General features: G+C 36.0%; 1 pseudogene; it reads left to right on the top strand.

Annotated features, from left to right (window-relative positions):
• The first annotated feature begins 317 nt into the window (after positions 1-317).
• On the top strand, positions 318-1,031 carry LOC114315444 (14-3-3 protein 1 pseudogene; annotated as a pseudogene).
• The last annotated feature ends 12,346 nt before the right edge of the window (positions 1,032-13,377 follow it).

Genomic DNA, 13,377 nt, shown 5'->3' on the forward strand with positions numbered 1-13,377 from the left:
ATTTTTTAGCCTAAATTGTACACCATCAGTGACTAATATACTATTTAGTCGCTGAAAGGTTTAATTTTTGCCAACTAATTTAAAATTTAGTTGCTAATTACAAATATTTGCCGACTAAAATATTTTAGTAGGTGAATATGGAACCAATGCTAACCAAAATAAATTTTAGTCGCCAAAAATTATACTTTTGGCGGCTAAAACATTTTTAGACACCAAAATTAGTCGGCAAAGGTGCAAATTCTTGTAGTGTTGAATCCTTCGAGGTTTTAATGGCAATGGTTGTACCTGAAAACATGAGCAGATACAAGTGATTCTATATGGCCAAACCTGCCCAACAAGCCAACTGCTACATAGATACCGTCAACTTCATGGAAAAGCTCATCATCAATTCTACCTCCTTCTCTCCCTCCAGCAGTGAACTCATAATCGATGAGCATAACCTCCTCTCTACCGCCACCACCAAGAAAGTGATCAATTCACTCTGCGCCGCTCGGCAGGCCCTATCTCCAACTTAGCAAAACCACAACGACCATTTCGCACTTGTCACCGACTACAAATCCAAGATTGAATCCGAGCTCTCCCATCTTTGCAATAGGGTTTTGAATCTGCTAGACAAGCATCTGATACCCTCGACATTGAACAGTGAGTCCGAAGTCTTCTATTTGAAGATGAAGGGGGATTACTATCGGTACATGACGGAATTCAAAGTCGGAACATAGAGGAAACAAGCGGCTGAGAACACGATCATAGCATACAAGGCTGTGAAGGATATTGCGCTTTGTGAACTCGATCCAACGCTTCCCACGAAGCTGGTTCTGGCACTCAATTTCTCTATTTTCCACCACCAGATTGAAGGTGCATCGAATAAAGCGTGTAGCATGGCGAGGGAGGCCTATGAGGAAGCCATAGCCAAGCTTGACAGTTTGGGAAGCAAGTCATACAAGGAAACTAGTCTTCTCATCTTGCAACTAATGAGGGACAATCTCAATCTTTGGTTTTCTGATATAGAAATCACCTCATATTCTTATTAGTCAGTCATAGGTTTGCTCATTCTGTAGGATTTTTTTTATAGTTATTTTGGGGTAGAGAAAGCTTCATTGTTTTCCTTTTGCTTTAAAGATCCAAAGTCTTAGTTGTTTTCTTTTGTTTGGTTTTAAAAAATTGTACAGATATGGTTATACATATTTAGTTCTTCATCTTATTTACGTATTTGATTTGTTTTTGCAAATGTTGATATATTATTCATGTTTATGAGCCAATTTTGGTTTGATCTATACTATGCATCGTTCAACTTTTCCATACTGCAAATATATACGTAACGGAATAGTTTCTTTTTAATTTTGGTGCACAAATAGCCCTTTGCAATAATGAGAAGTCATTAACTGAGTACTTAGTGAGGTTAGCCGACTACTTCACCCATGGTTGTGTTTGTACATAAATAATTACAAACTAGGCTTGGTAGCAAAGAAACACTTGTTATGACTAACCAAGAATGAAGGAGAGATGGAGGGTGGATACCGATTTTACGAAGAAGACAGTGGCGAAGGAGTAATGTCCGGTCAGGTATGCACACCTTGTTCGTAGATAACATTCTGGGATCAATGAATTCTAAAGGGCTTTTTACCCTCTTTAACAATTTTGGAATCGTAAAGGATGCTTTCATACCGAACAAACGAAGGATAGCAACGCAGTCAAGATTTGGGTTCGTAAGATATGATTGTGTGGTGGCAACTCAAGTAGCTATATAAAAAGCTAATGGGATTTGGTGTGACGACCGATCACTAATTGTTAAGAAAACAGAGTTAAATAAGACTCAGGCGAAGGCTGTAAAGGAACAGATGCCACACAGATTAAGGCCACTGATGATGGCAAATGGGTCTAAGATTATGGGAAAACGATCAAATGTAGAGGTGGTATAGGGTGTAGGAAATAATCAGCTAGAGGTTGTAGTTCAAGCCATTGAAGTCGGTAATGGTTGGCTTTACAAGACCATAATCATCAAACTTAAGGGTTACTATTCTTTCACGGAATTCAGGAACGAGTTTGGGGGTAGAAACTTAAAGAATATTCAACTACGTGAAAGGAGGAGGCAGAGTGGCCATTGTAACATTTAATTCAATTGATGATATGAAAAATAGAAGCCACATCTTGGGGGATTGGTTGAATGATTGGTGTGATTCTACAACAGAATGGAGGAAAGGATTACAATTGGAACATGAGAGACATATATGGCTAAGCTGTTACAGGGTACCCCTAAATCTGTGGAACAACACCACTTTTACCGGAATTGGTGAATTCTTGGGTGTAGTGACAACCATTGATGAGAGCACTTCAGCCATAACATCTTTAATATGTGGAAAGATTCGTATTGCAACATCACATATGGATCAGATTAATAAGGTTATTAACTTGGAGTGCAATCGCTGTTTATTTCCAATCCGAGTATGCGGAGAACAAAAAATTGTAAATGCAGCTTGCAATGGAGTATGTTCATGTAAAGAAAATAGATTCAGGGTGGATATTTCTACCAACAACGAAGTGGTGAACCAGTTTCACGGAAAAGGAGATGACTAGACTGTGGCCAGAAGTGGCAAGGTGGGTTCAAAGGTGACACGCGGTAGAGTGGAAAACTTAGCACCTGCCAAATCCCTTACTCTAATCTCGATTTCCAAGGTCAATGAGACGTGTATGAGCATGGGAAATTAGGGTAATACAACAAACAATAGTGCATGCGTGGTGGAGGAATCATTATGTGAGTCAGGTGTAGGCAAAGATAGAGATAATGATTGCTTAAGTACACCTGGTTTCATAGAAAGCTTAATTGGACCAGACATAGTTAGGCCCACCATCAATCTTGAAGTTGTATTGGATAGTAATTTAATTTCAAACAAGCCCAGGTTGGTTAATACTGGGCTAGGTACGGGGTGTGAAGTCCAAACATATAAACAAAATTGGATTAGTTTAACTTTGTCCTCTAACTCAACCCACTAATCACAGAAGCTTAATCATGTTGTGTTGGGCTCATCATTTAAAAGCCTCTGTCCTTACACAAAGTCCCTTTGTGTTGCAGACAGTGGAGAAAGGCCGAAGAATGGAAGAAGGGGAATCAAAGACAATTGGACAAGAATGGGTTTTCAAAGAGGTGCGATCTTTAGGGCAGCTGTAGCTACTCTCTCTTTTTCAATGTCACACTCCAGTAATTCACTTCGAAAAAGAAACCTGGCTTGTGAAGCTCTGGCCACAATAAAGTTGGGGAAATCACTAGAGATTGATTTTGGCGGGAAAGATTCACATGTAGCTAACAAAATCATGGAAATGGAGGAGAAAGATGCGGAAAGATGGAAATTAAGGAGGACAAATGCTGAGAAATAAGGCAGCACTTATGGGGTGGCAACGGTGCTTTGTTTGGTTATCATGAAGATTATATCTTGGAATGTAAGAGGGTTGAATAAACCTGGAAAAAAAGGAATAGTGAAGGCAATACTTAAAGAGAAAAGAGTAGATATGGTGCTATTTCAAAAAACGAAGAAATCGAGATTATCAGCTCAATATGTACAGTCCTTATGGTATAGTGACTCAATTGACTATTTGGAAGTTGATTCAGATGATAGTGCTGGGGGCTTACTTTGCATCTGGAACCCAGAGATATTTCAAGTTGTTGATTGTTACAGCAACCGAAATTTTATCATTCTTTCAGGTTTACTTCACCATAGTTTAGACTGTGTTATTGGTAATATTTATGCACCAAATGATATTATCAGTAGGAGAAGCTTGTGGGAATGTTTACTTAGTCTCAAAAAAGATTTTCCAAAGCCTTGGTGTCTAGGGGGTGATTTGAACGAGATTACTTTATTATCTGAAAGAATTGGTTGTCTAAGGAGAGACAGAGGCGTGAAAGATTTCTCAGATTTTATAGATAAAATGGAAATTGTATATTTGCCAATGACAGAGAGGAGGTTCACTTGGTGCAATGCACAGGATGGTGATAAATGGAGTAGGTTAGACAGATTTCTGCTACATGTTGAATGGATGGAATGGTTTAAATTCAAGTTGTAGGGATTACCTAGATGTGTATCAGATCATTGTCGAATACTGTTGATGGAAGATGGAAGGAATTGGGGTCCAAAACCATTTAGATTCATCAATGCTTGGTGTACCCACCCTACTTTCTTGGTGGTTGTTAAACATGCTTGGGAAGAAGCACATGTGTATGGTTGCACAGGGTATAAAGTTCTCAAGAAGTTGCAATCACTCAAGATTGAACTAGAGAGATAGAACGTGGAGGTTTTGGGGAATATAGGGTCTAAATTGAAATCTGCCGAAGAGGAACTCCATTCGTGGGACTTGGATGCAGAATCTCGAGTGATGCAACCACATGAAATTAAGAGGAGAAGAGAGCTAAAAGGTAAGGTTTGGAAACTCAGAAAAATGGAGGAAAGCTTATGGTTTCAAAAAGCCAGGATGAATTAGGCTTTAAAAGGTGATAAGAATACATGGTTTTTTCACATTGTAGCTAACAAGAGACAGAATAGTATCATGTTGGACACTATAAATGTGAATGAGGTAGCAGTGGACGATCCAAAGGAGATAAGACAAGTGGTGTACAATCATTTCATGGAAATCTTCAAAGAATCTTGGAGGGACAGACCCAAAATAACTGGATCCTTCAATGTCATTCCACAATGTTACATCTCTGAATTATTAGTAAAAGAGTTTACAGAATTAGAGGTTTGGAAAGTGGTAAAAGAATGTGATGGGAATAAGGCCCCAGGCCCGGATGGTTTCAATCTAACCTCTATTAAAAAAGGTTGGCAAGTAATGAAGTCTGATTTGTTATGTTTTTTGAAGGAGTTCCATGAGAATGGCAAACTGGTAAATACTTTGAATTGTTCTTTTGTAGCATTGATCCCTAAGCAGGACAAGCCAACCAGTCTTAATGAGTACAAACCAATTAGTCTCATTAGTTCTATTTATAAAATTCTTTCAAAGATCCTAGCTAATAAATTGAAGAAGTTACTCCCAGAGATCATTAATGAAACCCAAACAGCTTTTCTAGAGGGTAGAAACGTCATGGATGGCATTCTAATTGCTAATGAGGTAGTGGATTAGTGGAAGAAGAACAACAAAAAAGGTTTAGTTTTGAAATTGGATTTTGAAAAAGCATATGACATCGTGAATTGGAATTTTTTATTTGACATGTTGGATAATTTTGGATTTGGGGCAAAATGGGTGGAATGGATGAAGACATATGTCTCTACGGCCAGAATTTCAGTTCTAGTAAATGGGTCTCCAACAGAAAAATTCTCTCCAAAAAAAGGCTTAAGGCAAGGTGATCCCCTCTCCCTTTTTTTTTATTTAATATTGTTGCATAAGGTTTGAACATTCTGTTAACTAGAGCTGAAGCTTTGGGTCTAGTAAAAGGAACAAATATTGGTGAAAATGATTTTAACATATCACACCTTCAATTTGCTGACACTATTATCTTTTGTGAAGCTGAATGAGAGGAGATTGTAAACATAAAGAGAATCCTTAGATGTTTTGAGGTGATGTCTGGCTTGAAGAGAAATTCTCATAAGAGTAGCCAGTAGTGTTAGGGTTCCAGCTGAGCTAGTTGCAGAATTTGCCACAAAGTTACATTAGTCTCGTTTGGGAAGTGGCTATTTTAGTAGGCTATTTGGCTTTTTGGCTTTTTGGCTATTTTAGTGGCTATTTTAGTTTTTGTGTTTGGGAAGATGAGATGATTTTTTAGTTGAGTTATTGTATTGAAAAGTGTGTTGAAATGATGTTTAAATTTAAAATGACAGATTTATCCTTCACTTTTTATTTTTTAAAATTGATATAAAGGGGCAAAATGGTAATTTGCCCTTGCTGTCACACTGTCGGCTGTGACAGTGTAGGCACACAGCCTACACTGTCCGGGCAGCAGACTGTAAATTTTTTTTTTTTTTTTTTTTTTTTTTGAAAAAGTTGGCAACAGTGCTACTTTTGGGCTATTTTATGAAAATAGGCTACAATAGCCTCTCAAGAGGCTTCCCAAACAGCGCCATTGTTCGAAACAGAATTTCCCATTGAAGTACCTAGGATTGCCATTGGGTGCCAACCCAAGAAGAAAAGCTTTTGGGAAACCAATTTTGGAAAAGTATAAGGGGAAGCTTGCTGGTTGGAAAAGAAAGGTATTATCTTTTGCTGGGAGGACAACAATGATTAAAGCTGTTATGTCCAATCTTCCTATTTATTATATGTCCATTTTTAGAATACCTGTTGGGCTTGCTAAAGAAATAGAGACGGTTCAAGCTGCTTTCTTGTGGGGTGACACAGAAGGGAGAAGAAAATTTCACCTTGTCAAGTGACAAAAGTTAGCAAGAAATAAATCTAAAGGTGGACTGGGCATCCATGATATCAGAACTGTTAACTCATGCTTATTAATGAAATGGTGGTGGAGGTTTGGTTTTGAGAAGAATGCTTTGTGGAAAAATCTTATATGCAGTAAATACAAGTCTGAAGGGAGTAAATGGTTCCCTAACCAGGTTGTAAAGGCATCCATGTCAAATGTTTAGAGGGATATCATTGGTGTACTACCCTTTAGGAACGGCCTCTTAAGCTACTTCATGGAGAATATTAAAATTTTAATAGGGGATGGAAATAGAATTTCATTTTGGAGAGACACTTGGTGCGGGGAAAGAGGATTGCTAGAGCATTTCCCTAGACTTTTCAGTCTGTCTTTAGACAAGAATGAAACACTAAAGTTTTTTGTCAATAATAAACTTAGTTCGTGCAACTGGAACCTAAGGTTTAGGGGACAGCTTTTGGCATGGGAGGAGGAGGATGTTGTATGATTACATAGTATGTTGGGATCAGGCCCAGTGTCATTTTTTGGAGCAAAGGACTCATCCAGTTGGACAGCTGATAACTCTGGGATGTTCATAATCAAATCAGTGGTCAATTGGTGTGAATCACTTTGGGGTCCAGATTTAGCCTTACCTATCCTTATTTGGAATAATCATGCCCCTCCAAATGCACAGTTCTTCACTTAGCTGGCTTGGAAGGGCAGGTTAAAAACCTCAGTGTGGCTTCATAGACTTGGTATCCTACATGATGGTGTAGATGTAGCCTGTGTCTTTTGTAAGTCTGAACTAGAAACAGTGGATCACATAATGCTTAATTGTCCTTTTGTTTGGAAAATATGGATTGAGATACCTAACTAGTGGAATGGGTATCCCCTGAATCCATTGTAAGATTGCTAGATTGGTGGAATGGATGGAAATTCAAGAAGGGTGAACTGCAGATTTGGAAAGCTTTGCCATGTGCAGTTTTGTGGTCAATCTGGAAGCATAGAAATGGCATAATTTTTAACGGTGCTCAACCAGCATGTATGGAATTGGCTGATCTTATCAATCCAAGGGTAACAATATGGATGAAGAACCACTATTTAGGTAAGTTTTATTCTGTTCATGATTTTGTGGATAATCTGCAGTAGGTGAGACACTCTATTGGTTCAGGAAGTTGAAAATTGCAGTGGGGTTTAAATCAGTTCTATTTGGATTATTGGCAGAGAGTTTGAACTTTCTGCTATTGGAGTGACAAATCTGTTATGCACCTGCTGCTGTAATCTGGTGCTGTTTGTTTTTTGCTGATTGAGGTCTGTGTAATCTGGTGCTGATTGTTTTTTGCTGTACCTCTGTTGATGGTATTGGTTCAGGAAGTTGAAAATTGCAGTGGGGTTTAAATCAGTTCTATTTGGATTATTGGCTGGTGGTATTTTGTCAAACTTCAGAGAGTTTGAAGATTCTGCTGTTGGGGTGACAAATCTGTTGTGCACCTGCTGCTGTAATGTGGCTGACTGAGGTCTGTGTCACAGGGGAGTGGTTTTGAGTATTGGTTGTGTGTGTATTGTTTGCTATCCCTCTGTCTCTGTCCTTCATTAAGGCTGCTGTATGGTTGTTGTGCCTCTACCTTTGGTATATACTCTGCAATCAAGATGAGGAATGCTTTGTGGGTGAAAGATTTTGAAGGACTTCAAGCTTCTTCAGTAGATCAGGACCTTGTTGCTGTTGCTGTAGTGTTGTAATGTTGCTGATGGGTTGTTTATGTTTTCTTTGGTTGTTTTTGATTGGATTCTCACCAATCTTGGGTTAAGTGCTAGCAAATGATTGTGTTTCCTTGGCAGTGCCAACCTAGTTGGGATTGTTGAGGTTAGCTATGATGGTCCATGCACGTCCTTCTTTATTGATGTAAGTTTGCATATGTCTCCTGCTCTTTTCATCAATGAAGTTTTTTTGCTGATAAAAAAAAAAAAATAGCCCTCTTGCAACAACAAAAATCATTTATTAAATTAATTGGATTGGAAGGAGCAACCTCAATTGTTTGGAGATATATTTTTTTGATAACTAGTGTCTGTGCACCTCAAGTAATTCAAAGGCCTTAAATTTAATGGCCAAGCAAATTTTTAATGGCCCACTGGGGTGTCTGATCTGCCCTACCAGCGGCGGATTAGTTTGATGTATAATTTGAAATTTATAAGCCACCTCCAAAATCATCCCATCTCGCCATCATTATTACACACACGTGCATATATATATATATATATATATATATATATTATTTTTAATAAAATATCAAAGAAAATCAATATAAAAAATACCCAAGATGCGGAATTTGGTAAATATTGTTATTATATATACGCATATAATTTCAATGTGAACATTCATTGTAAAATTTAATTTTTTATTTTACATTATTACATATTCAACTGACATATCTTGTTTGATAGATTTCATTAAATAGATTTTAAAAATATGAATTTCGTAAAAAATAAATATATACAACAAAAGTTATGAATTAAAGTTTCTTTTGATAAGCAAATAAAAACTTTATTGATAAAATAAAGATACAAATCATACAAACATCAATAAAGCAAAGGGAATCATAACTAAACTAAACAATCCCAACTAGGTTAGTACCGCAAATCTAGCACAATTATATGCTAGCAAATCCCAAATTGATGAGAAACCAACCAAAGCAAACAAGAAAACAGAGGAACAACTCCAACCACTCCTAATGATCTAAAATCCAAAACACCAGCAGCACATATATGGGAGTAAGACAAATTAGTGTACAAAAAGTAAAAGATAGTCCAAATTAGTGCACACGATAAATACAATCGGGTTACTAGGGTTGGGAAACTATCTATAGGTTTAAATTGTCTACAAAAACCTCAAATATGATTATTATTATTTTAAGAAGGGCCTATGTTTTATCAACTTGATTATTTATAAATATATTTTACTCGATATTTTTTAAAACATAAATGATTCAAATCATTAAAATAAAATTCAAAGTAGACCTCACAATATGTATAATAGTTACTGTTATGCACAAACCATAGTAGACCCCAAATCCGGTTATGTGTGCACAAGTACAAGATAATTTTATGCATGCATATGGTTAAGTCAATTTATCGACATGTTTACAAATTTTAAACAACAATTCAAGCTTAGAGTAAAAGTGCAATTTTTTTGTTGGTAAGAAAACATTATGTTATTAATAAAATAAAATAAAAATGAGATCTTTCTTTAATTCATTATGGAATAACTTCTATTACCGAAGCTATGTGGTAATCTATGATTGGCCACATGTAGTGTTGTGTAAAATGTTGCCTAATCTGCTAAATTCGCACCAATTCTCATCAACCCGCACCACACTATATATATATATATATATTTTTATCAGCAAAACAGAAAACTTTATTGATGAAGAGAGCAAAATACAAGCAAAACTTACATTAAAAAAAAAAGTAAGGAAGTGCATAGAGCATCAAAGCTAACCTCAACAGTCCCAACTACGTTGGCATTACAAAGGAAGCACAATCATGTTTCTAGCATTTGACCCAAGATTGGTGAAAGATCAATCAAAAGCAACCAAAGAAAGAAAACAAACAACAACACTATAGCAACAAGGGAAAAAAAACAAAAACAAAAAGACAAACAAACAAACACTATCACACCCAAAACCAAGAGTTAACTCTGCATCTGGAACCAGTTGCCCTGTTTCACACCTTGTTACACACAGTAGTGGACCTGCTTTAGGTTAGAAACAACATCATGAACTGAATACTTGAACTCTTTCAAAATTGAAGTAGTCCACAGAGCAACTCTAACCTTTACCAGATTATTTAGACCAGCCAAATCTGATTGTGTCTCATTAAACAAACACTCATTCTTGAGTTTCCACACTGACCACATCACTGATAATGGGATTGTCTTCCAAATTTTTTTCACATTTTTCTTAAAAATTTTGTACCTGACCATCAATGTAATAGTGCCTCCACTAAACCAGGAATAACCCAACTCAAATTCCACAATTCATAATATTGGACCAGATTCTCCAAATCATAGGATAATGAAGTAGAACATGGTTCAAAGACTCTACCTCAGATTTACAAAACACACACATGTAGTGTATTCACATTTGAATTCAGCACTCCTATCTTTTGCAAAAACTCAAATGACTTAATCCTACCTCTGCAAGCTAACAAATTCAGAAATTGTAGTTTGGGAGGGGTTATATTATTCCAAATGCTCTTAGTGACTGTAATAGCAGGCCCTTTACTTGCTTCCACCCACATCCAGATTGATGCCACAATAAAGGATCCAAAGGAATGAGATGCACCGCTCTATTTGCTAACCACAGATTAAACTTTAAATTTTATAATTTACCTTCAAAACTGCTTCGCTTCGTTATAGTTAATGCATATATATTTTTTAACCACTAATGATATATCAAAGTAAAAATGAGTATGAGAGAGATTTAAAATATGAAATTTGTTATAAATTAATAGTTATATATATGAAAAATATTATGTAAAATTAGTTTGTGTTATATATATGAAAAATATTATACAAATTAGTATTATATATTATGTAAATACTTGATAATTGATTAGAATATTCTTTAATCTATAAATCTGCCCAAAACCGCCCATACCGCTATTTGCCAATCTGCTAACCTGTCAATTCATCATTCAATTTATAAGTTTACTCTCAAACCCCTGAACCGCACCACGCACACCCCTAATCGCATGTTATTAGAGATGGACATGGGCCTAATGGCCCACTAAATTTAGCCAATCTGCTCATGACTTATAGGGCTTGAGATTAGGGGTACTCAACGAATATTTCGATCTGTCCAAACTGACCGAACTAAATAGATCCGCCACATTATGGATAGACGGTTGATGACAAGCGGACGGTTGCAGATTGATTTTTTTTAATCCGCTTAGTTTTGGATGGATGGTGGATTTAAGGTTCCTTTAACCGTAACCGAACCACCAAACCACGAGCACCCCTTGTAAGTTGTAAGACTTTTTGTTTTCAATGTGTTTAGATATTTTATTTGTGTTTTCAATTGAAAAAGAGTTCAGATATTCTGTTGTGTTTTCAGTTTGTTTTCAATTTGAAAATCCTTTTATCAAATGGCAAGTCTTGATATTTGATATTTTTGTGTGGAAAATATAAGGCTTAATTTTGTCATTTTTTTTAAAATCAAATTAAATAGTGTTTGAATAAAAAAAGTAATGAAATAGTTTTGATAATGCATGGTTTTCTTAAATGTGTTTATTATTGGTATTTAACAATTTACTTGATAATCTTTTGGTTATATTGAATAGGTTTGTTATCAAAAAAAAAAATGTTGACAAGTTATATTATATTCAAAATTTGTAAAAATTTAAGCCGCCAAACCGACTTGCATCCATCTGCTAATAAGCTCAATTCGCATTCGCCAATTCGGCAAACTGATGCGGATTAATTTTTTCTAATCCGTCAATCCAGCGGACGGATGGCGAATTGGATATTTTTCGATCGCAACCGAACCATGATCACCCTACTTAAGATTATAGTTTAAACCCATAAGATTGGATTGGGCAAAAAATTTTCAACCCAATTATAATACGGGTTGGATTTGAGGAAAGTGCGTAAAGCCCAAGCTGCCTACAAAAACTATACTATACAATATATTTTTATAAATATATACGTTTACTTGGAAAATTCTATAGTATATGGTAGTTTCTCTAATTATGATACTTTGAATCTTTAATTATGATTTATTAAGGTATTAGTTATGACTTAATTATATATGTTATAGTATTAAGGGATATTTACCAATAAATTCTATCTCACAAACAGTTTTACCGATTGATCCTAAGGTTATTTCGATTGTTCTGATTAGTCCTATTAGTGGGGAAATATCTTACCAGTTGATCCTATTTCATTTGTTTAGTAACATTGAGTGGTCAATTATACCCTTCCGTATGTGTGTCACGTGACATACATCATTCCAAGGCAAAAAGCATAAAGAGCCTTAGTGTACTTTGTTGATGTGTGACACCCATTGTGCGTGTCACGAGACACTCCAAGGCAAAAAGCATAAAGGGCCTTAGTGTACTTTGTTGATGTGTGACACCCACTGTGCGTGTCATGTGACATATTGTGTGTCACGTGACACACCCTCATAAAGAATCTTGGTGTACTTTGTTGATGTGTGACACCCACTGTGCGCGTCACGTGACATATTGTGTGTCACGTGACACACCCTCATAAAGAGCCTTAGTGTACTTTGTTGATGTGTGACACCCACTGTGCGTGTCACGTGACATATTGTGTGTGGCACATGACACACCCTCATAAAGAGCATGCATCTAATAACATCTAAATGAGGGCATTAAGTTCCCTCAAAATATCCAAGGACTAAACGGTTGATTAGAAAAAAAATTGAGACCAATTGGTTCATAAGTTTAACATTTGGGATTTATTGGTAAATCTCCCTAGTATTAATTATGACTTATTGTGATTTGAATTTTGGGTGCTATTGTTTGAATATTCAGTGTTTGGTTCCTGTTGTTGTTTCCTTCGAGTGGTTGCCGCTGCGTTGACTTTGGGTGTTGGTTCCTCTATTGGTTCCTTTGATTTTGTCCAGCTAGTGTTGATTCCTCATCAATATTGTGCTTTGTTCTTTTATTTTTTTATTTTTTTCCCCTCTTATCTCTTTATTGATGTAATCTCATAAGAAATGTATGTTTTCTTCATCAATAAAGATTTTGTTTTGTTGATCAAAAATAAATAAATAAAAAATTTATGACTTATTGTGAAGTTAGTTATGACATTATTTTGATTATGATTAAAAAAATCTTTATCATACCGTATGTGATGTTTGCTTATAACTTAATTTTTTTTGGTTAGTTATGACTTCCACATTGAGTCCTTAAAGAGTCCTTAAAGCCTATAAATGCCTCACCATTGTAGCTTTGTTCCCTTTCTTCTTTATATCCTACAATTTTTGGTAGATGCTTAAGCTTTTTTATTTTTATTTTTTATTATGTTT

This window comes from Camellia sinensis, chromosome 1 (assembly GCF_055761805.1).
Source record: "Camellia sinensis isolate YWXY chromosome 1, ASM5576180v1, whole genome shotgun sequence".
NCBI classification, from domain to species: domain Eukaryota; kingdom Viridiplantae; phylum Streptophyta; class Magnoliopsida; order Ericales; family Theaceae; genus Camellia; species Camellia sinensis.